This window comes from Pseudophryne corroboree, chromosome 1, assembly GCF_028390025.1.
Source record: "Pseudophryne corroboree isolate aPseCor3 chromosome 1, aPseCor3.hap2, whole genome shotgun sequence".
Classification (NCBI taxonomy): Eukaryota; Metazoa; Chordata; class Amphibia; order Anura; family Myobatrachidae; genus Pseudophryne; species Pseudophryne corroboree.
The window spans coordinates 340,789,527-340,813,602 of record NC_086444.1 but is presented as its reverse complement, the minus strand read 5'-3'; the positions used below and the strand labels follow the sequence as shown (position 1 = coordinate 340,813,602).

The following is a 24,076-nucleotide window of genomic DNA, read 5'->3' as shown; positions in this document are numbered from 1 at the left end:
AAGTGTGTTTATCAATCCACTTGGATTGGAGACTTTGTTGTAATAAGGAGTCTACTCGACCTTTGAACTTTGGAATGGGGTTATTCTCACAGCATAGATAAGTGGAAGTATCAGACAATTGTCTACATATCTCTCGGTGATAGTCTCCCCAGTCCTGTACGACAATTGCTCCTCCTTTGTCTGCCGGTCTGATGACAATAAAGGTATCGTTTCTGAGTGTTCTGAGTGCCTGCCTTTCTATCCTGGACAAATTATCAAAGGACCTCCTTGGGGCGCCTAAACTTATGTCGTGTTCAACTAGACGGATGTATGTCCTAATACTTCCGGCCTCCGCTGCACATGATCCACTTACTGATTTGAATGCAGGTATATTAAGGGGACCTGGGAGGCTTTATACAGGTTCTTGGTTCCCACTATGTGCTGTTGATGTGCTGCTGAGGATGTCACTGCTGTTTTTGACTGTATATTGACTGGTAAATACCTTGAGAAAGGTCCTAGCATGGGACCGAAACGTTGGTGAGCCCTTTCTATGTTTTTCTGTGACATGAAGTTACATGGAACCAATTCCTTGAATAAATGACTTTGGTGTTTATACTAATTACGCAAGTCTGGAGAGTGCTATCTTTTTCCACTTTATGTGGAGAAACACTGTATTGTACTATGAGTCTGACCCCTTGATTGGATCAGGCTTTGATTTGGCACCCCAGCCGTTATCTGTGTCGGGTGAGAGTGTGGGACTTCCCTTGCATATTGTATTAGGTATGCTCAGGTTACTGAGTTTATCTTTTCCTGCACCCACCATATATTTACATTTGTGAACTAGGTACACTGTATTACCTGCACATAACACACCCTGCTTTAACGTCGCCTGTTTTAATATACCCGTGTATCCATATGTGCTTATAGATGTGAAGTTTTCCAGGGACCTCTGGCCACAGGTCTGTAATGTGTACCTATTACTACAGTCATACCACACTGGCGATGCCCAACTCCTTCTGAACTTGGAAGCCAAGCAGTGTGGGCCTGGGTAGTACTGGCAAGGGAGACCTCTGGGAAGACCAGGTACTGTAGCACACCTTACCAGGGACGTCCTCTCTGATTAGTTTGGTACACACACTATGGCACAGGGCGGCGCTGGGTTTCTGGATGACAAACTTCTGTCACAGGCAGAGCACGGTATTGTATCATTAACGGATGCCGATGCGGAGAAAGTCCTTTTTGATCAGATAGAATTTGCTGCACTCCCGGCAGAAACAACCACTGATCTATACCACCAGTTACTGAGACTAAGCAAGAGGGAAATTGACCTTAACTTACATGGTAAATTCTTTTCAGAATACCACCGTAAAAAACAAATCCCCAGGGGCTTCAGGGTCAATAATATCCCGACCATTGGTAGGAATAACCCCACGTTCTGTAGCCGCTGGTGCGGTGTGCTCAACAAATGTTCTCTAGACCTAATGTTGCTAGTAGTAGAGGAGGTGGGCACTGAATTGACCAAGGTCAAAACTTTGATTGACACCTTTAATAGTACCCATTTATCCACCATCAGGAACGATAAATCCTGTAATCATATCGAAAAATTGAAAGCCCAAATTGACAACTATAAGAAGGAGCTCACGGCCTTCAAGCGTAGCAAATTCGCTACGGTTGTGTCAGATTATCAGAACCACACCGTATACAGGTGGCTATTGGGTGACTCCAGACCCAATAGACCGCAGAGAGCGTTTAGACAACGCCGCCAGGGTCGGCGACAGTACGCCACCTCCGATACTGGATCTTCTGCATCCACTTCGGACACAGAACAGATTGACAACCGTCAACCTAGGAACACAGCTTTTTTAAGTCAAAGCATGGACGCAGGTCTACCCCCCCAGCGGGGGACGCGCAGACCACACCCAAGGAAGGGGGGACGTGTGGCGAAGGTGCAGGAACAAAAACAAGATCTAGTCTTTAATTTGACTGGCAGACCACTTGACGAGGCAACCCTGAGCCTCCTTTCCCGTGGCCTTTCTTTTGTACCTACGTGTCCCCACAAACCTTTCGAGACAGCCATTGATATGTACAAATTTGGACGTAAGCTAAGGCTTCGCGAGTATTTTGGAGATAATAGCCATAACAGTAGATCCCCTTTTCGTCCACCATCCACATATGATCCGCCCTCCTCCAACCCCAGTATTAGGACATACATCCGTCTAGTTGACATGACATAAGTTTAGGCGCCCCGAGGAGGTACTTTGATAATTTGTCCAGGATAGAAAGGCAGACACTCAGAACACTCAGAAACGATACCTTTATTGTCATCAGACCGGCAGACAAAGGGGGAGCAATTGTCGTACAGGACTGGGGAGACTATCACCGAGAGATATGTAGACAATTGTCTGATACTTCCACTTATCTATGCTGTGAGAATAACCCCATTCCTAAATTCAAAGGCCGAGTAGACTTCTTATTACAACAAAGTCTCCAATCCAAGTGGATTGATAAACACACTTTTGAATTTCTCACGGTCACCCACCCGGTATGTCCAATCATATACACCCTACCTAAAGTCCACAAGACACTCTCTCACCCACCAGGTAGGTCGATTATATCGGCAAGAAATTCATTGTTGCAACCACTGGCAGTATACGTGGATTCATTTTTGCAACAAATAGTACAACAGTCAGATAGCTACATAAGGGACACCATGGACTTTCTAACCAAACTCTCCGATTTACCACGGCTAAGAGGAGATGTCCGACTGGCAACGATGGACGTATGCTCGCTGTATACCATCATTCCACATGAAGACGGCCTGCAAACATTGAGAGATGCACTCACTGCTAATCCTCCAGTAAATCCTCCGATTGACTTTATCATCCAACTGGCCAAAGTAGTCCTGAAGTACAACCATTTTGCTTACCTGGATAAATACTATGTACAACAGTCCGGGACCGATATGGGTTCAAATTTGGCGCCAGCCTATGCAAATATCTATATGGCGGCTTACGAGACGATGCACATCCTGCCAACCTATGGGGCCCATATACTGATGTACAAACGTTTCATCGATGATATCTTCATCCTTTGGACTGGGACGATGGAGATGTTCAACCAGTTGGTCCACACGCTAAATGAGTTGGAAAATCCGGTGAGATTTACACACCAGATTGATGACCATCGTATCAACTTTCTTGACATCACGGTTACCATAGAAGATCACGTGATCAGTACCACACTGTACAGGAAACCCACAGATAGGAACACCCTTCTTCTATCTACCAGCCAGCACCCACCAGCACTCAAAGAGAATCTGCCTATATCACAATTCTTGAGAGTTATGCGGAATAACACGGATGCTACTATCATGGAACAACAACTACAGGAGATGTCACTGAGATTCCGGGAACGTGGATACACTGATGGATGTGTACAACGATGTCCACACAAAATGCAATGAAAAAAAGAGATACATGGAATACCGCTCGACCAGCGCCCCACTCTACGTCAGTAAAGCTTTAATCACGCCCGGCTCTCAGATCCATAACATTCTTCAGACGTATTATCCAGGAACGGACTCTCAAATGTGGATCACAGGGAGTTTACCGGAAAGAGAGATAATGGGCAACCATAGTGTGATACTATTTAAAAATGTAATTACATCACACAAGACAATAATACAATTAAAAACAATCTTAAAATACAAACAACCACACAATGGTGGTACAGACATTCACTATTAGGGCTGACACCCTGGGCAACAACAGTAGAAATGGCTGATTACCGGCTAGAAGTAAGAACTGGCTTACGTCAGTTCTAAAAGCATGAATGACACAGAGTAAGTCACCAGGCTGCAGCAAGAGATTCCCCAGTCCCAGGACTCCTTCAGGCACCGGCTCAGTCCACACTCGTTGTTCACATTCAGGAGGTCAGTCCAAAGAGCACCTACGCGTTACGACCCTCCTTGGGTCTTTCTCAAGGTCAGCTCAAATGTGGATGTCTTACAGGTGCTGTCCCTCTCCTTAAATCCCTACTGCTTCATTCGTATTGGTCCCAGCGCAGCTGATCCTTATACATAATTTATCTATCTGTCCATGGACATGTACGCTAGGACCACCCCTAACTACCACAGGAGATTCCTAGCAACCCCAATCACAATGCACGTCTTGAGTATACCACTCTCCCGCCTCCGCTGCATTTGCGATCACGTGATGTTACGTGACGTCACTCGCTCCTCCCCCCTAGACGCTCCGATCACGTGATCGCTCGAGCTGTCAGCGGCCACATCGTGATGCGTCAGGCAACGTCCCGCATTCCTCCTCTCGGGGTCTCCGCTCACGTGATCCTCCCAGAGCCGCAGCTGTGATTGTTATCAGCGTTTACATAGGCAGAACGGGTTTCCCATGTTAATAATCGTGCGCGGTCCGTCATCCTCATAGCCTCTGTGTTCCCAGAGCATATGGCAGGACACTGTTTATATGTCTGTTGTTACACTTCCAGTCAGGGTGATGGTACATTAGTATTTCAACTGAAGAGTTGTAATTCAAACGGGGAGTTGCATCATAGATGGGTGCTTTATAATTCTTTTTGGTTGGATAGATCATATTTCTCACAATATTCCTAATAAGCCAAGAATAAACAAAGATTAATTAGGATAAATACACAACTCCAAATTCATATGACAAAAGTAAATAATCTACAGGAACCATTTCACCTCGAAATCAAAATTGAGGCCCTTTGGTTGAAGGGTCCCCAATTCATAAATGGCTTTCATCTCTGCCTTAGCTAGTTGGTTCACCAGATCCCGCCTCCTCCAGTGACCTCTTACCCATCGGATGCCCACAAACCGTCTAATGGCGGCTGTGGAGCACCCATGATGTTTTTTAAAGTGGTCTGAGAGAGCATGTGTCTCAAGACCTTTCTTTATATTCCTTAAATGCTCTCCCAGACGCACCTTAAGGGCTCTCGAGGTCCTTCCAACGTAAAACAGGCCACAGTCACACTCTACCACATAGATAACATTCTTTGTGTTACATGTTATAAAGTCTTTGATGACAGACTTTTTCCCGTTTATTGTGACCTCCTCTGTTTTACTCTGGTTCTCCATTTTTATTCCCCTACATGCTATACAGTTCATACACCGATGAAACCCTTTGGATTTTATCCCCATTAACATAGTTGGGGGAAATGCACTCTGTACTAAGTTGTTTTTTAAATTAGGGGCCTTCCTGTATATGCATTTCGGTCTAGCTGGGAGGCACTGTCCCAAAATGGGGTCTTTTTGTAAGACTCCCCAATGCTTGGTAATGATTTTCTCAATGGATTTATATTGGCCACAGAAGGTGGTCACAAAAGCCCAGTCGAAATTCTCCTGTTTCCCACCCTGGTCCACCCTTCTTTTTCTCTCAAGAAGTTGCTTCCTGTCGACCCTATCTGTATCTGCCACTGCTCTTTTTACTGTAGTTTCTTTATAGCCACATGCAATAAATTGGTTCTGCATTTTTATTGCCTGTTCCTGATAAACATCTTTCTTTGTACAGTTCCTTTTCACCCTCTTTAATTGCCCCGCTGGAATAGTCTGGAGCCAATTGGGGTGATGGCAGCTTGTGGCTTCGATGTAACTCAAGGAATCAGTGGGCTTAGTATATGTTTTAGTTTGTATGGCGCCCTCTTCTATATATATGGTGATATCCAGGAAGTTGATAGATTCTCTGCTGCTGGTAAAGCTGAATTCAATATTCAGAGAATTATCATTCAGATACATGAAAAATTCTTGAAAGAATTATCATCTCCCCTCCACAAAAAGAGGACGTCATCTATATATCTGGACCACGATACCAGGTTCGCCCCGAACTGATGGTCACTCCAAATATGTTCTGACTCCCACCTGCCCATGACCATATTGGCATAGCTCGGGGCGAACCTGGTACCCATCGCAGTCCCGATCTTCTGCAGATAAAAATCATCTTCAAATGCGAAATAGTTATTCTGCAGTATAAATGCTACTCCCTCCAGAATAAATTCTTGGAGACCCTTATCCAGATCGCTTTTTTGTAGAAAACTTTTTACAGATTTAATTCCCTCTTGGTGGTCTATGATGGTGTATAAAGACCGCACATCGGCCGTCACCATAATAAAGTCTTCCTGCCACGTGATGCTTTCCAGCACCTTCAAAGCGTCAGTAGTGTCTCTTAAATGAGATTTGTTGTACGATACCAGGGGCTGGAGATAGTAATCAATGAGTTCTGATAACCCCGCCGTTATCGAGTCTATCCCGGATACTATAGGTCTCCCCGGTGGATTGTTAAGATCTTTATGGACCTTGGGGAGCACATATAGCACCGGGATTACTGGCTCAGTTTTGATAAGGAACTTCTGTTCTTTCTCACTCAAGGTCTCTCAAGATGAGAATTTCTCCACTAGCCCCCTTAATTTCTCCATGATGTTCATCGTAGGGTCTGACCTAAGTTTGTGATAGGTAGTCCTATCATCAAGCTGACGTAAGACTTCAGCCTCGTATTTCACCTTATCCATAATGACTACTCCCCCGCCGATAAATTTTTAATGGTTAACTTTCTGATGTACTTTTGTAAGTCAACAAAAGTGGAGAACTTATTAATAGTATTTGAGGGGGCGTATTTAAGTCCTTTTTCTAGGACTGAAATTTCTTCTTTCGTGAGCAGATGGGAACTTAGGTTAAAAATTTTAACTTTCCCCTTTTCTGGTTCAGCATTAATATCCCCCTTATTTTTGCCATTTGCCTTTTTTTGTTTCCTTTTTTGTTTTTTGTACTTTATCCTGCGGGAGTTTTGTTTCATCTGTGTATGAACTGTATAGCATGTAGGGGAATAAAAATGGAGAACCAGAGTAAAACAGAGGAGGTCACAATAAACGGGAAAAAGTCTGTCATCAAAGACTTTATAACATGTAACACAAAGAATGTTATCTATGTGGTAGAGTGTGACTGTGGCCTGTTTTACATTGGAAGGACCTCGAGAGCCCTTAAGGTGCGTCTAGGAGAGCATTTAAGGAACATAAAGAAAGGTCTTGAGACACATGCTCTCTCAGACCACTTTAAAAAACATCATGGGTGCTCCACAGCCGCCATTAGACGGTTTGTGGGCATCCGATGGGTAAAAGGTCACTGGAGGAGGCGGGATCTGATGAACCAACTGACTAAGGCAGAGATGAAAGCCATTTACGAATTGGGGACCCTTCAACCAAAGGGCCTCAATTTGGATTTCGAGGTGAAATGGTTCCTGTAGATTATTTACTTTTGTCATATGAATTTGGAGTTGTGTATTTATCCTAATGAATCTTTGTTTATTCTTGGCTTATTAGAAATATTGTGAGAAATATGATCTATCCAACCAAAAAGAATTATAAAGCACCCATCTATGATGCAACTCCCCGTTTGAATTACAACTCTTCAGTTGAAATACTAATGTACCATCACCCTGACTGGAAGTGTAACAACAGACATATAAACAGTGTCCTGCCATATGCTCTGGGAACACAGAGTCTATGAGGATGACGGACCGTGCACGATTATTAACATGGGAAACCCGTTCTGCCTATGTAAACACTGATCACAATCACAGCTGCGGCTCTGGGAGGATGACGTGAGCGGAGACCCCGAGAGGAGGAATGCGTCGCCTGACGCGTCACGATGTGGCCGCTGACAGCTCGAGCGATCACGTGATCGGAGCGTCTAGGGGGGAGGAGTGAGTGACGTCACGTAACATCACGTGATCGCAAATGCAGCGGAGGCGAGAGAGTGGTATACTCAAGACGTGCATTGTGATTGGGGTTGCTAGGAATCTCCTGTGGTAGTTAGGGGTGGTCCTAGCGTACATGTCCATGGACTGATAGATAAATTATGTATAAGGATCAGCTGCGCTGGGACCAATAGGAATGAAGCAGTAGGGATTTAAGGAGAGGGACAGCACCTGTAAGACATCCACATTTGAGCTGACCTTGAGAAAGACCCAAGGAGGGTCGTAACGCGTAGGTGCTCTTTGGACTGACCTCCTGAATGTGAACAACGAGTGTGGACTGAGCCAGTGCCTGAAGGAGTCCTGGGACTGGGGAATCTCTTGCTGCAGCCTGGTGACTTACTACGTGTCATTCATGCTTTTAGAACTGACGTAAGCCAGTTCTTACTTCTAGCCGGTAATCAGCCATTTCTACTGTTGTTGCCCAGGGTGTCAGCCCTAATAGTGAATGTCTGTACCACCATTGTGTGGTTGTTTGTATTTTAAGATTGTTTTTAATTGTATTATTGTCTTGTGTGATGTAATTAAATTTTTAAATAGTATCACACTATGGTTGCCCATTAACTCTCTTTCCGGTAAACTCCCTGTGATCCACATTTGAGAGTCCGTTCCTGGATAATACGTCTGAAGGATGTTATGGATCTGAGAGCCGGGCGTGATTAAAGCTCTACTGACGTAGAGTGGGGCGCTGGTCGAGCGGTATTCCATGTATCTCTTTTTTTCATTGCATTTTGTATTAGAGGTGGGAAAAGCCTCTGGTGGTACACTGTATGACTAGCAGCCTTAACTGCGCACTGCCTGACACTCCAAATTTCTTTTGTCACATTGGTTGATGTCCACACAAAGCCCGTGGGAAATTCTCAGCATTAGACACCGCTACAACAAGTCCCACAATCACCCCTGGCAGAATGGTATTTACCACGACCTTTGACAACCACTCCGGCAATATTAGTAAAGCCCTCTGCAAGAGATGGCCTATCATCACATCGGACACCTCACTCAGGGCAAAAAATACACGACCCCCAATGATGGCGTATCGAAAAGCACCAAATCTTAAACAACTCCTACTGAGACCAACAGCCAGTCCTACTATATCTAGTAGGAGAACATGGCTACAGGAACAGAAACCTGGATGTTTCAAATGCACTGGCTGCTCCACATGTCGTAGCATGCTCACTGGCCCATCCTTTCCCAATCCACATTCTGGACGTCCTATCAAGATTAAATACAAATTACACTGCATTATGGACCATGTTATTTATATTCTTACCTGTCCGCGTGGACTATATTATGTCGGGATGACTTCGAGACGTTTTCGGGATAGGATGGCAAATCACAGGACCACTATCGATCAGGCCATTGAGTCTAAGAAGGCAGAGCAACCTGTGCCTAGACATTTTTTGATACATCAGGTGTCTAATCTTAGATGTAAACTGATTGATTGGGTACCACCGCCAGCTCGAGGAGGTTACAGTACCTTGGCACTGAAAAGAAGGGAGAGCTACTGGATCCACCGATCCACCGACTGGACACCATTTCCCCTAGAGGGATGAATGAGAATAACCCTCTCTCTATATTTCTCAGATTGAACTGAGGACAATATATAACACATTAATACCCTCCGTCGTGGATGGTCCTCTGGATAGCTATGGCAGCTGTGTGTCACAGGCGTGTTACTTTGCCGCCCGGGGTGACAAAGTACACGCGATTAACTATTCTTTGTACCCTTTGGGCGTATTCTGACTCAGTTCCAGTGGGCACTCCTTTTTTATAGAGTGCTCCGGCCGGATGTGTAAATATATATATATATATATATATATATATATATATATATATATAACACAGTTGTTAACTGCGCATGGGATATTGCTCTCAGTCCAAATTCAAATAACCAGTTCTTTTCTTATTATCGGTGTACGTGCTGCCAATTCCTGAAAAGCCGATCCACCGGCTCGGTACATGTGAAAAAGCAAAAGAAAGGAAGGCGCACAAATGAGCAAAATTTGAAATCTTTACTAATAAAAAGATAAAGGCTCACATACATCGAGGTAAATAAGTACCGGCTCCCTCCTCCAAAACCCCACAGGAAACGTCTCCGGATCGTGCCCAGCAGTGATTCAGACTGGGAGCTTTAAATAGTTTGCATTCGGCTGTGTTTTCATCCACGCACTCGGTCACAGAGCATGCGGCCGCTCGTTCAGTACTTGGTGTAGGGACGTCTACACCAAGTACTGAACGAGCGGCCGCATGCTCTGTGACCGAGTGCGTGGATGAAAACACAGCCGAATGCAAACTATTTAAAGCTCCCAGTCTGAATCACTGCTGGGCACGATCCGGAGACGTTTCCTGTGGGGTTTTGGAGGAGGGAGCCGGTACTTATTTACCTCGATGTATGTGAGCCTTTATCTTTTTATTAGTAAAGATTTCAAATTTTGCTCATTTGTGCGCCTTCCTTTCTTTTGCTTTTTCATATATATATATATATATATATATATATATATATATATATATATATATATATATATAGAAAAAATCCAAGAATAACCACGCAGGTGATTGAACCCAGAAGTACCAGCACACAGCTTAGATGCAAAAAAGGAAGTTTTACTTGTCCAGAAAATTCATTTAAAAAGGCAACAAGCATATAGCACACATGATGGTAGCAACATGAATAAATCAATGAGTACTTATCATTCCGACAGCTGTTTCGACTATCTTCATCATGGGAATAGATAAAGTGACATGGTGCTGTACACTGCCGACCGCAGTGTCTATTGTCAAAGTGACATGTGCCTGAAGTGCTTAGCCCATAAGTGCATTAAATAGCGTGTGGAGTACTTACCTGTGAGCTGTCTCACCTGTTCCCCGTCACACGTGGAAATCAGCTACGTCACATCCAAACAGCACGGCATGCCGTGAACCGGAAGTGACGTGCAGGGGAGGATTTAGTCCGCTACACATCGTCTGTAACCATACGATGGAGCCGGAACTTGTCCATCCAGCACGGAGAAAGAGATCTCCGTAACTGTATCCTGGTGTGGTAGATCACCCTCGGGCTGCGCGTCACCTCTAACGTGTCACCCGTGGCAACCATCAGGCTGTGCTTAAAGCAGTCCGGGCAAACGAATACACCCGGAACTGAAGAAGCACCAGACCTGTTTCCGGGGACAAGGGGAGAGGCGCACAGGCATCGAAAGACAACAAAAAAATTAATACATGGTGCAAAATAGCGTTAAACAAATGAAATAAAATGAAAATATGTTAAATGCACACTTACATCATGATAATAAAGCATGTCTATGGCCAGTAATAAATAATCTGACAATAAATTAATCTGGATTTAAATCTGTCACTGGCTGCATTCCTAGTTACTATACATTGATCATGCCTTATAAGAAAGCCACAATATGTAGGCCTTTCAATAAGTGGATATATAAATCAACTGTAGTGTGCATATAAACATAAACAATTAGTTTAATTAATAAACAATAATCAAACTCATAATACATAGATAAGACAATGGATCCGGATGCAGAGTCATCAGGCTCACATGTGTTCAGATACATAAAAAGAAAAAAAGAGAAAAATTATAAAAATAGAAAAAGAAAAAAGTAAAAATAGAGAAAAAAATCTTTTTTTATTTTTTTTATTTTTTTTTTATTTTTTTTATATTATAAAAAAGGTACCAACGAGAATTCCTCATTAAGTCCCAATGGTGAAAGGGAAAAAAGTCGTCGAATCCAGCGGCATTCCTGTTGTAGTAGCAGCTTATGTCGGTCACCACCCCTCTTCAATGGTGGTATATGATCGATGGGCATGAATAATAGATCTTTAATATGATGACCTTGGTGAACGAAGTGTTTAGCAACTGGTGGAGTGGAATTTTCAATTTTAATGAACGCTTTCTTAATTGATGACCGGTGCAGGGCCATTCGTTCTTTAAGCATTCTGATAGTCTTTCCGACATATAGTTTCTTGCAGGGGCATTGGATCACGTAAACGACATATTTGGTCTCACATGTCATTCGATATTTCAATCGAAAAGTGTCTCCACTGGTTGGATGGACGAACGTGCTACCTGTGTGCATATGCTTGCAGTTAACACAGGAGCCACATTTGTGTGCTCCTGGTTTCAATTGTAGCCAACCATTGCCTTGTTGCGACATTGGTGCTATATCAGAATAGGTGATCTGATCCTTGAGGTTTGGACTACGTTTGTAGCTGAATAGTGGTAAGCTGTCACAGAATTTTCCCATAGTCGGATCTGCCTGTAGAATATGCCAATGCTTGGAGATCGCACGTCTCATGGCACCAGAGGCAACAGAATATGTACTGGAAAAGACCAATCGTCCAATCTCTGGATCTTTATTCTTAGATCTTGATACATCTGAACGTTCCATTTGGAGACACTATTCAGCTACAAACGTAGTCCAAACCTCAAGGATCAGATCACCTATTCTGATATAGCACCAATGTCGCAACAAGGCAATGGTTGGCTACAATTGAAACCAGGAGCACACAAATGTGGCTCCTGTGTTAACTGCAAGCATATGCACACAGGTAGCACGTTCGTCCATCCAACCAGTGGAGACACTTTTCGATTGAAATATCGAATGACATGTGAGACCAAATATGTCGTTTACGTGATCCAATGCCCCTGCAAGAAACTATATGTCGGAAAGACTATCAGAATGCTTAAAGAACGAATGGCCCTGCACCGGTCATCAATTAAGAAAGCGTTCATTAAAATTGAAAATTCCACTCCACCAGTTGCTAAACACTTCGTTCACCAAGGTCATCATATTAAAGATCTATTATTCATGCCCATCGATCATATACCACCATTGAAGAGGGGTGGTGACCGACATAAGCTGCTACTACAACAGGAATGCCGCTGGATTCGACGACTTTTTTCCCTTTCACCATTGGGACTTAATGAGGAATTCTCGTTGGTACCTTTTTTATAATATTTAAAAAAAAAAAAAAAAAAAAAAAAAGATTTTTTTCTCTATTTTTACTTTTTTCTTTTTCTATTTTTATAATTTTTCTCTTTTTTTCTTTTTATGTATCTGAACACATGTGAGCCTGATGACTCTGCATCCGGATCCATTGTCTTATCTATGTATTATGAGTTTGATTATTGTTTATTAATTAAACTAATTGTTTATGTTTATATGCACACTACAGTTGATTTATATATCCACTTATTGAAAGGCCTACATATTGTGGCTTTCTTATAAGGCATGATCAATGTATAGTAACTAGGAATGCAGCCAGTGACAGATTTAAATCCAGATTAATTTATTGTCAGATTATTTATTACTGGCCATAGACATGCTTTATTATCATGATGTAAGTGTGCATTTAACATATTTTCATTTTATTTCATTTGTTTAACGCTATTTTGCACCATGTATTAATTTTTTTGTTGTCTTTCGATGCCTGTGCGCCTCTCCCCTTGTCCCCGGAAACAGGTCTGGTGCTTCTTCAGTTCCGGGTGTATTCGTTTGCCCGGACTGCTTTAAGCACAGCCTGATGGTTGCCACGGGTGACACGTTAGAGGTGACGCGCAGCCCGAGGGTGATCTACCACACCAGGATACAGTTACGGAGATCTCTTTCTCCGTGCTGGATGGACAAGTTCCGGCTCCATCGTATGGTTACAGACGATGTGTAGCGGACTAAATCCTCCCCTGCACGTCACTTCCGGTTCACGGCATGCCGTGCTGTTTGGATGTGACGTAGCTGATTTCCACGTGTGACGGGGAACAGGTGAGACAGCTCACAGGTAAGTACTCCACACGCTATTTAATGCACTTATGGGCTAAGCACTTCAGGCACATGTCACTTTGACAATAGACACTGCGGTCGGCAGTGTACAGCACCATGTCACTTTATCTATTCCCATGATGAAGATAGTCGAAACAGCTGTCGGAATGATAAGTACTCATTGATTTATTCATGTTGCTACCATCATGTGTGCTATATGCTTGTTGCCTTTTTAAATGAATTTTCTGGACAAGTAAAACTTCCTTTTTTGCATCTAAGCTGTGTGCTGGTACTTCTGGGTTCAATCACCTGCGTGGTTATTCTTGGATTTTTTCTACATGATTATATCAACCGTGCACTAGCGTTTTGTTTAATGATAAGTGAGAAGCGGCTGCTTTTGTGGATTTATATATATATATATATATATATATATATTTATCACGGGACTTTATATTGCACTGTTGAATCCGTTTTCACTACACTTGTTTGGGCTATATTAAGGTCATCATCATATGATTAATGTACTATTGCCGTGGTGGGATGTCTTTGGCGGCCATCACTATGTATTAATGATGATTAGGTTTATGATTTATGTGTGTGTTTGAGTGGTTGCTATGTGCAGTATCCTGGGTCCCCGATATACCACTTATTGCTTTATACATCAGTGTACTGGCCACTATGGGTCGATGCACTGTGTGCCCTATTTTTGCATATGCATCGCCCCCTGCTATAGTTTACTCTGATTACCAAGACAACTATGCAGATATGACAGCTGCACGACTTCCGGGCATGACCGGAAGTGACATAGCGGCATAATGACGTTGCCATAGCGACCATACTATCGCCACCTCCGTTGCCGTTCTGTTACTTATTGCGGGCCGCTGGGGCACCCCCGTTAGCACTGGTGACTCGGATGAGCCACTACTGAACGCTCTGTATGCTCCTTTGGTGGATTTGTACATCACGGTCCTCAGCGCAATGTTTCTTCCGGTTTTGACCGAAAGTGACACGTCCGGCCGCCGTGGCACTTGATCCACTTACTGATTTGAATGCAGGTATATTAAGGGGACCTGGGAGGCTTTATACAGGTTCTTGGTTCCCACTATGTGCTGTTGATGTGCTGCTGAGGATGTCACTGCTGTTTTTGACTGTATATTGACTGGCAAATACCTTGAGAATGGTCCTAGCATGGGACCGAAATGTTGGTGAGCTCTTTCCATGTTTTTCTGTGACATGAAGTTACATGGAACCAATCCCTTTAATAAATGACTTTGGTGTTTATTAGAGATGAGCGGGTTCGGTTTCTCTGAATCCGAACCCGCCAGAACTTCATGTTTTTTTTCACGGGTCCGAGCGACTCGGATCTTCCCGCCTTGCTCGGTTAACCCGAGCGCGCCCGAACGTCATCATGACGCTGTCGGATTCTCGCGAGGCTCGGATTCTATCGCGAGACTCGGATTCTATATAAGGAGCCGCGCGTCGCCGCCATTTTCACACGTGCATTGAGATTGATAGGGAGAGGACGTGGCTGGCGTCCTCTCCGTTTAGAATAGATTAGAGAGACACTTGATTTACTAATTTTGGGGAGCATTAGGAGTACTCAGTACAGTGCAGAGTTTTGCTGATAGTGACCACCAGTTTTATTTATAATCCGTTCTCTGCCTGAAAAAAGCGATACACAGCACACAGTGACTCAGTCACATACCATATCTGTGTGCACTGCTCAGGCTCAGGCCAGTGTGCTGCATCATCTATTATCTATATATAATATTATATATATCTGTCTGACTGCTCAGCTCACACAGCTTATAATTGTGGGGGAGACTGGGGAGCACTACTGCAGTGCCAGTTATAGGTTATAGCAGGAGCCAGGAGTACATAATATATTATATAGTGAGTGACCACCAGACACACAGTGCAGTTTATTTAATATATCCGTTCTCTGCCTGAAAAAAGCGATACACACAGTGACTCAGTCAGTCACATACCATATCTGTGTGCACTGCTCAGGCTCAGGCCAGTGTGCTGCATCATCTATATATATTATATATCTGTCTGACTGCTCAGCTCACACAGCTTATAATTGTGGGGGAGACTGGGGAGCACTACTGCAGTGCCAGTTATAGGTTATAGCAGGAGCCAGGAGTACATAATATTATATTAAAATTAAACAGTGCACACTTTTGCTGCAGGAGTGCCACTGCCAGTGTGACTAGTGACCAGTGACCTGACCACCAGTATATATAATATTAGTAGTATACTATCTCTTTATCAACCAGTCTATATTAGCAGCAGACACAGTACAGTGCGGTAGTTCACGGCTGTGGCTACCTCTGTGTCGGCACTCGGCAGCCCGTCCATAATTGTATATACCACCTAACCGTGGTTTTTTTTTCTTTCTTTATACATACATACTAGTTACGAGTATACTATCTCTTTATCAACCAGTCTATATATTAGCAGCAGACACAGTACAGTGCGGTAGTTCACGGCTGTGGCTACCTCTGTGTCGGCACTCGGCAGCCCGTCCATAATTGTATATACCACCTAACCGTGGTTTTTTTTTCTTTCTTTATACATACATACTAGTTACGAGTATACTATCTCTTTATCAACCAGTCTATATATTAGCAGCAGACACAGTACAGTGCGGTAGTTCACGGCTGTGGCTACCTCTGTGTCGGCACTCGGCAGCCCGTCCATAATTGTATATACCACCTAACCGTGGTTTTTTTTTCTTTCTTTATACATACATACTAGTTACGAGTATACTATCTCTTTATCAACCAGTCTATATATTAGCAGCAGACACAGTACAGTGCGGTAGTTCACGGCTGTGGCTACCTCTGTGTCGGCACTCGGCAGCCCGTCCATAATTGTATATACCACCTAACCGTGGTTTTTTTTTCTTTCTTTATACATACATACTAGTTACGAGTATACTATCTCTCTATCAACCAGTCTATATATTAGCAGCAGACACAGTACAGTGCGGTAGTTCACGGCTGTGGCTACCTCTGTGTCGGCACTCGGCAGCCCGTCCATAATTGTATACTAGTATCCAATCCATCCATCTCCATTGTTTACCTGAGGTGCCTTTTAGTTGTGCCTATTAAAATATGGAGAACAAAAATGTTGAGGTTCCAAAATTAGGGAAAGATCAAGATCCACTTCCACCTCGTGCTGAAGCTGCTGCCACTAGTCATGGCCGAGACGATGAAATGCCAGCAACGTCGTCTGCCAAGGCCGATGCCCAATGTCATAGTACAGAGCATGTCAAATCCAAAACACCAAATATCAGTAAAAAAAGGACTCCAAAACCTAAAATAAAATTGTCGGAGGAGAAGCGTAAACTTGCCAATATGCCATTTACCACACGGAGTGGCAAGGAACGGCTGAGGCCCTGGCCTATGTTCATGGCTAGTGGTTCAGCTTCACATGAGGATGGAAGCACTCAGCCTCTCGCTAGAAAAATGAAAAGACTCAAGCTGGCAAAAGCAGCACAGCAAAGAACTGTGCATTCTTCGAAATCCCAAATCCACAAGGAGAGTCCAATTGTGTCGGTTGCGATGCCTGACCTTCCCAACACTGGACGTGAAGAGCATGCGCCTTCCACCATTTGCACGCCCCCTGCAAGTGCTGGACGGAGCACCCGCAGTCCAGTTCCTGATAGTCAGATTGAAGATGTCAGTGTTGAAGTACACCAGGATGAGGAGGATATGGGTGTTGCTGGCGCTGGGGAGGAAATTGACCAGGAGGATTCTGATGGTGAGGTGGTTTGTTTAAGTCAGGCACCCGGGGAGACACCTGTTGTCCGTGGGAGGAATATGGCCGTTGACATGCCAGGTGAAAATACCAAAAAAATCAGCTCTTCGGTGTGGAGGTATTTCACCAGAAATGCGGACAACAGGTGTCAAGCCGTGTGTTCCCTTTGTCAAGCTGTAATAAGTAGGGGTAAGGACGTTAACCACCTCGGAACATCCTCCCTTATACGTCACCTGCAGCGCATTCATAATAAGTCAGTGACAAGTTCAAAAACTTTGGGTGACAGCGGAAGCAGTCCACTGACCAGTAAATCCCTTCCTCTTGTAACCAAGCTCACGCAAACCACCCCACCAACTCCCTCAGTGTCAATTTCCTCCTTCCCCAGGAATGCCAATAGTCCTGCAGGCCATGTCACTGGCAATTCTGACGAGTCCTCTCCTGCCTGGGATTCCTCCGATGCATCCTTGCGTGTAACGCCTACTGCTGCTGGCGCTGCTGTTGTTGCCGCTGGGAGTCGATGGTCATCCCAGAGGGGAAGTCGTAAGCCCACTTGTACTACTTCCAGTAAGCAATTGACTGTTCAACAGTCCTTTGCGAGGAAGATGAAATATCACAGCAGTCATCCTACTGCAAAGCGGATAACTGAGTCCTTGACAACTATGTTGGTGTTAGACGTGCGTCCGGTATCCGCCGTTAGTTCACAGGGAACTAGACAATTTATTGAGGCAGTGTGCCCCCGTTACCAAATACCATCTAGGTTCCACTTCTCTAGGCAGGCGATACCGAGAATGTACACGGACGTCAGAAAAAGACTCACCTGTGTCCTAAAAAATGCAGTTGTACCCAATGTCCACTTAACCACGGACATGTGGACAAGTGGAGCAGGGCAGGGTCAGGACTATATGACTGTGACAGCCCACTGGGTAGATGTATGGACTCCCGCCGCAAGAACAGCAGCGGCGGCACCAGTAGCAGCATCTCGCAAACGCCAACTCTTTCCTAGGCAGGCTACGCTTTGTATCACCGCTTTCCAGAATACGCACACAGCTGAAAACCTCTTACGGCAACTGAGGAAGATCATCGCGGAATGGCTTACCCCAATTGGACTCTCCTGTGGATTTGTGGCATCGGACAACGCCAGCAATATTGTGTGTGCATTAAATATGGGCAAATTCCAGCACGTCCCATGTTTTGCACATACCTTGAATTTGGTGGTGCAGAATTTTTTAAAAAACGACAGGGGCGTGCAAGAGATGCTGTCGGTGGCCAGAAAAATTGCGGGACACTTTCGGCGTACAGGCACCACGTACAGAAGACTGGAGCACCACCAAAAACTACTGAACCTGCCCTGCCATCATCTGAAGCAAGAAGTGGTAACGAGGTGGAATTCAACCCTCTATATGCTTCAGAGGTTGGAGGAGCAGCAAAAGGCCATTCAAGCCTATACAATTGAGCACGATATAGTAGGTGGAATGCACCTGTCTCAAGTGCAGTGGAGAATGATTTCAACGTTGTGCAAGGTTCTGATGCCCTTTGAACTTGCCACACGTGAAGTCAGTTCAGACACTGCCAGCCTGAGTCAGGTCATTCCCCTCATCAGGCTTTTGCAGAAGAAGCTGGAGGCATTGAAGAAGGAGCTAAAAGGGAGCGATTCCGCTAGGCATGTGGGACTTGTGGATGCAGCCCTTAATTCGCTTAACAAGGATTCACGGGTGGTCAATCTGTTGAAATCAGAGCACTACATTTTGGCCACCGTGCTCGATCCTAGATTTAAAGCCTACCTTGGATCTCTCTTTCCGGCAGACACAGGTCTGCTGGGGTTGAAAGACCTGCTGGTGACAAAATTGTCAAGTCAAGCGGAACGCGACCTGTCAACATCTCCTCCTTCACATTCTCCCGCAACTGGGGGTGCGAGGAAAAGGCTCAGAATTCCGAGCCCACCCGCTGGCGGTGATGCAGGGCAGTCTGGAGCGACTGCTGATGCTGACATCTGGTCCGGACTGAAGGACCTGACAACGATTACGGACATGTCGTCTACTGTCACTGCATATGATTCTCTCAACATTGATAGAATGGTGGAGGATTATATGAGTGACCGCATCCAAGTAGGCACGTCACACAGTCCGTACTTATACTGGCAGGAAAAAGAGCCAATTTGGAGGCCCTTGCACAAACTGGCTTTATTCTACCTAAGTTGCCCTCCCACAAGTGTGTACTCCGAAAGAGTGTTTAGTGCCGCCGCTCACCTTGTCAGCAATCGGCGTACGAGGTTACATCCAGAAAATGTGGAGAAGATGATGTTCATTAAAATGAATTATAATCAATTCCTCCGCGGAGACATTGACCAGCAGCAATTGCCTCCACAAAGTACACAGGGAGCTGAGATGGTGGATTCCAGTGGGGACGAATTGATAATCTGTGAGGAGGGGGATGTACACGGTGATATATCGGAGGGTGAAGATGAGGTGGACATCTTGCCTCTGTAGAGCCAGTTTGTGCAAGGAGAGATTAATTGCTTCTTTTTTGGGGGGGGTCCAAACCAACCCGTCATATCAGTCACAGTCGTGTGGCAGACCCTGTCACTGAAATGATGGGTTGGTTAAAGTGTGCATGTCCTGTTTTGTTTATACAACATAAGGGTGGGTGGGAGGGCCCAAGGACAATTCCATCTTGCACCTCTTTTTTCTTTTCTTTTTCTTTGCATCATGTGCTGATTGGGAAGGGTTTTTTGGAAGGGACATCCTGCGTGACACTGCAGTGCCACTCCTAGATGGGCCCGGTGTTTGTGTCGGCCACTAGGGTCGCTAATCTTACTCACACAGTCAGCTACCTCATTGCGCCTCTTTTTTTCTTTGCGTCATGTGCTGTTTGGGGAGGGTTTTTTGGAAGGGACATCCTGCGTGACACTGCAGTGCCACTCCTAGATGGGCCCGGTGTTTGTGTCGGCCACTAGGGTCGCTAATCTTACTCACACAGCTACCTCATTGCGCCTCTTTTTTTCTTTGCGTCATGTGCTGTTTGGGGAGGGTTTTTTGGAAGGGACATCCTGCGTGACACTGCAGTGCCACTCCTAGATGGGCCCGGTGTTTGTGTCGGCCACTAGGGTCGCTTATCTTACTCACACAGCGACCTCTGTGCAAATTTTAGGACTAAAAATAATATTGTGAGGTGTGAGGTATTCAGAATAGACTGAAAATGAGTGTAAATTATGGTTTTTGAGGTTAATAATACTTTGGGATCAAAATGACCCCCAAATTCTATGATTTAAGCAGTTTTTTAGTGTTTTTTGAAAAAAACACCCGAATCCAAAACACACCCGAATCCGACAAAAAAAATTCGGTGAGGTTTTGCCAAAACGCGTTCGAACCCAAAACACGGCCGCGGAACCGAACCCAAAACCAAAACACAAAACCCGAAAAATTTCAGGCGCTCATCTCTAGTGTTTATACTAATTACGCAAATCTGGAGAGTGCTATCTTTTTCCACTTTATGTGGAGAAACACTGTATTGTACTATGAGTCTGACCCCTTGATTGGATCAGGCTTTGATTTGGCACCCCAGCCGTTATCTGTGTCGGGTGAGAGTGTGGGACTTCCCTTGCATATTAAATATATATATATATATATATATATACATGTGGGTCCTCCGTTATCTTGACTGTTTCTGCGCCTAGACGGAGGTTTAGTCATGCCTAGGTGATAGCTTAGGTTGCTGAGTTTAATCACGGACAGGCGCGTTGAGACACAACTAGATACTCAGCATGCAGTACACATCTCCACCACTGGGTGGCTATTGCTTCACTAATCCATTACTTTAGTTTGAATAGCGGCAGATTGATCTACAGTACAAGCTCTGGCAAATGGTCAATGATGACTGTAATGTTAATATACAGTCCTGTACTGCATAGTGTACACACAGATGGTGACCAATGGTCAGACGGACAGAGTAAAAAAGAAAAAATAGTTTATTCAGACGCAAACGAACGTGTTATAACACCTGTGTATGCAGAAACAACTAATGTGTGAACACTTGTGTATGCAGACACAACTAATGTGTGAAAGGAATAATGTAGCTCATTGACTTTACAGTATGTACAGTGCACGAAATGAGCGTCCGAGTCCCCTAACGGCATAAACAAACACCAATGGGAAGGAATCGCTCTCTGCAGTACTTTTACACATGAACTTGAGAATCTTCCACGCAGTGCTGTGAGCTAGCGATGAAGGCTCCCGTCTGCCACGCTGAGAGTCCTGGGTTCAATTCCCAAAGTGTCAGTCTTTTTTTTTGTGTGTGTTCCCCTGACATTCACTTTCTTCTTCTTATTTTTTCTGTGTAATCCATTGTAAAACATTCAAAGGAAGGGTGCACACAGGTTTCACACAAATCAGGGTAAATCTGCAGGAGTGACTCATTCGCTATCTAAAATACACAGCAGTAAAGAGCACCTATAGACACACCACTAAATATAAATGAGTGTATTCTGACGCAACTAACTGTTCGAGCAACACCGTACTGTAGATTGTCGGCGTTAGAAAATCTGTGTTGTGAGAATCTGTGTTGTACATTATAAGCTGTTCGTGCTAATTAGTACTCTAATAGAAAAAACTGTACAGAGATACTAAGGACAGTGATTTGGCATCCAGGAACTTAGGGATGAGCTTTTATCTCTCTCCATTATACATAGAAAGATTAAACTTGCCACTCTACGTTACAAGCTGTTCGTGCTAATTAGTACACTAGTAGTGTACTAATTAGCATGAACAGCTTGTAATGTAGAGTGGCAAGTTTAATCTTTCTATGTACAATGGAGAGATATAAAAGCTCCTCATAAGTTCCTGGATGCCAAATCACCGTACTTAGTATCTCGTGTACAGTATGTTCTATTAGGGTACTTATTAGCTGTTTGTGTTAATTAGTACTCTAATAGAAAATACTGTACAGAGATACTAAGGACAGTGATTTGGCATCCAGGAACTTAGGGAGGAGCTTTTATCTCTCTCCATTATACATAGAAAGATTAAACTTGCCACGCTATATTACAAGCTGTTTGTGCTAATTAGTACACTACTAGTGTACTAATTAGCTGCGATCAGGTCAGAACTGCGCATGCGTAAGCACCGCAATGTGCAGGCACATCGTACGGCTACAAAGCGGATCGTTGCTGGGTGATGGATTGTACAAAGAATAAATTTGCACAGCCGATCGCAAGGTGATTGACAGGAAGAAGGCGTTTGTGGGTGTCAACCATTTTCTGGGAGTGTTTGGAAAAACGCAGGCGTGTCCAAGCATTTGCTGGGTGGGTGTCTGACGTCAATTCCGGCCCAATACAGGTTGAAGTGATCGCAAGTGTTGAGTAAGTTCAGAGCTACTCAGAAGCTGCCCAAAATGTTTTTACACAGCTCGGCTGCACATGCGATAGCACACTTGCAAGGCTAAAATAAACTCCCCTGTGGGCAGCGACTATGCGTTCACACTACTGCTAAAAACAGCTAGTGAGCGATCAACTTGGAATGACCCCCATTGTACAATAGATGGTATAAATCTCCCCTCACCTTAGCAAAGGTGTGGGCTCAAGGTGGAGACTATTATCTCAACAAGACAATGAACCCAGATTGGTGAACCCTACGTGTTTCGTCTCTATGACTTCATCAGGGGCATGAATCACTTAAATATCAAGAGGGTTACATGAAAGCAGCCATTCCTCAGATTCAATTTTGAAGGCTTAATTAAGGTTCGTTTGGTATGAGAGTGTAAAATCCGTTAGGTAAAAGTCCCAAAAAGTGGCATCTACGAATGCCTAAATCTAGATAATACATTATCTTACTGGTGATCAATAACTCCACTAGAGAATTTGCACAGACTCCAACATGTGCATGCACACAGATCATCAGCCAGACTGGTGATCTGTGTTTTCTTTGTGTTTTGTGTATGTATATATATATATATATATATATATATATATAAACAGTGGGTTTTACCTTTATACCCTCCCACTAGTACAGGGTCAAAATCGAAACAATAATAGACATTATGAGGGCGCACAATTTAATGTTTTTCCAAACTTTAGACCAGCAGATATCAAACATATAATAATAATTTATTTAAAACAGATATGTCATATCGAAAACAAATCTATTAAAATTACTTCACAACGTCCATCATACAGTGCAGTTATTCAGATGGAATTTTTCATCTAGCCCAACGCATTTCATCCTCAAAGGACTTCATCAGGGGTGTACATTTCCACTGAATTTTATATATATATATATATATATATATATATGGAGGAAAAGAGGAAGAAAAATACATAAGGAATACTCAATGAATTACATCAGGAAAAATATATCAGAAAAAATGTTACATCAGGAAAATTAATTTCACAAGAAGAGATGTTTATCATTTTTATACAATATATAATGTACAGTCCATCATCAAATTTTTTATATTTTTTTATGATTTGTCAAAAATACCAAATTTACAATATTTATTATTAAGAATTCATTTTAAAGATTCATTTTAAACATTAAAGGAACAAAACGCCACGCCATTAACATGGGATCAAGCCCACCACTTAGATCTATATGGGGGACCCATATGCAAATTCACAATTCAAGGGAACTTCATATCTGGAGTCTATTAATAATATTACTGTATTATCCATCATTTTTGTTCAAAAATTAATTATTACTTTTCTTTACTTACGTATTATACATGTGAGATCACAATCTTGAATGCAGTAATCAAGGCAATAAATTCGAGAATTTTATTTCCTCTTTAGGTGTTATG

General features: G+C 43.6%; 1 pseudogene; it reads left to right on the top strand.

Moving 5' to 3' along the window:
- Positions 1-957: 957 nt before the first annotated feature.
- Positions 958-1,074, top strand: LOC134947021 (5S ribosomal RNA; annotated as a pseudogene).
- Positions 1,075-24,076: the final 23,002 nt, after the last annotated feature.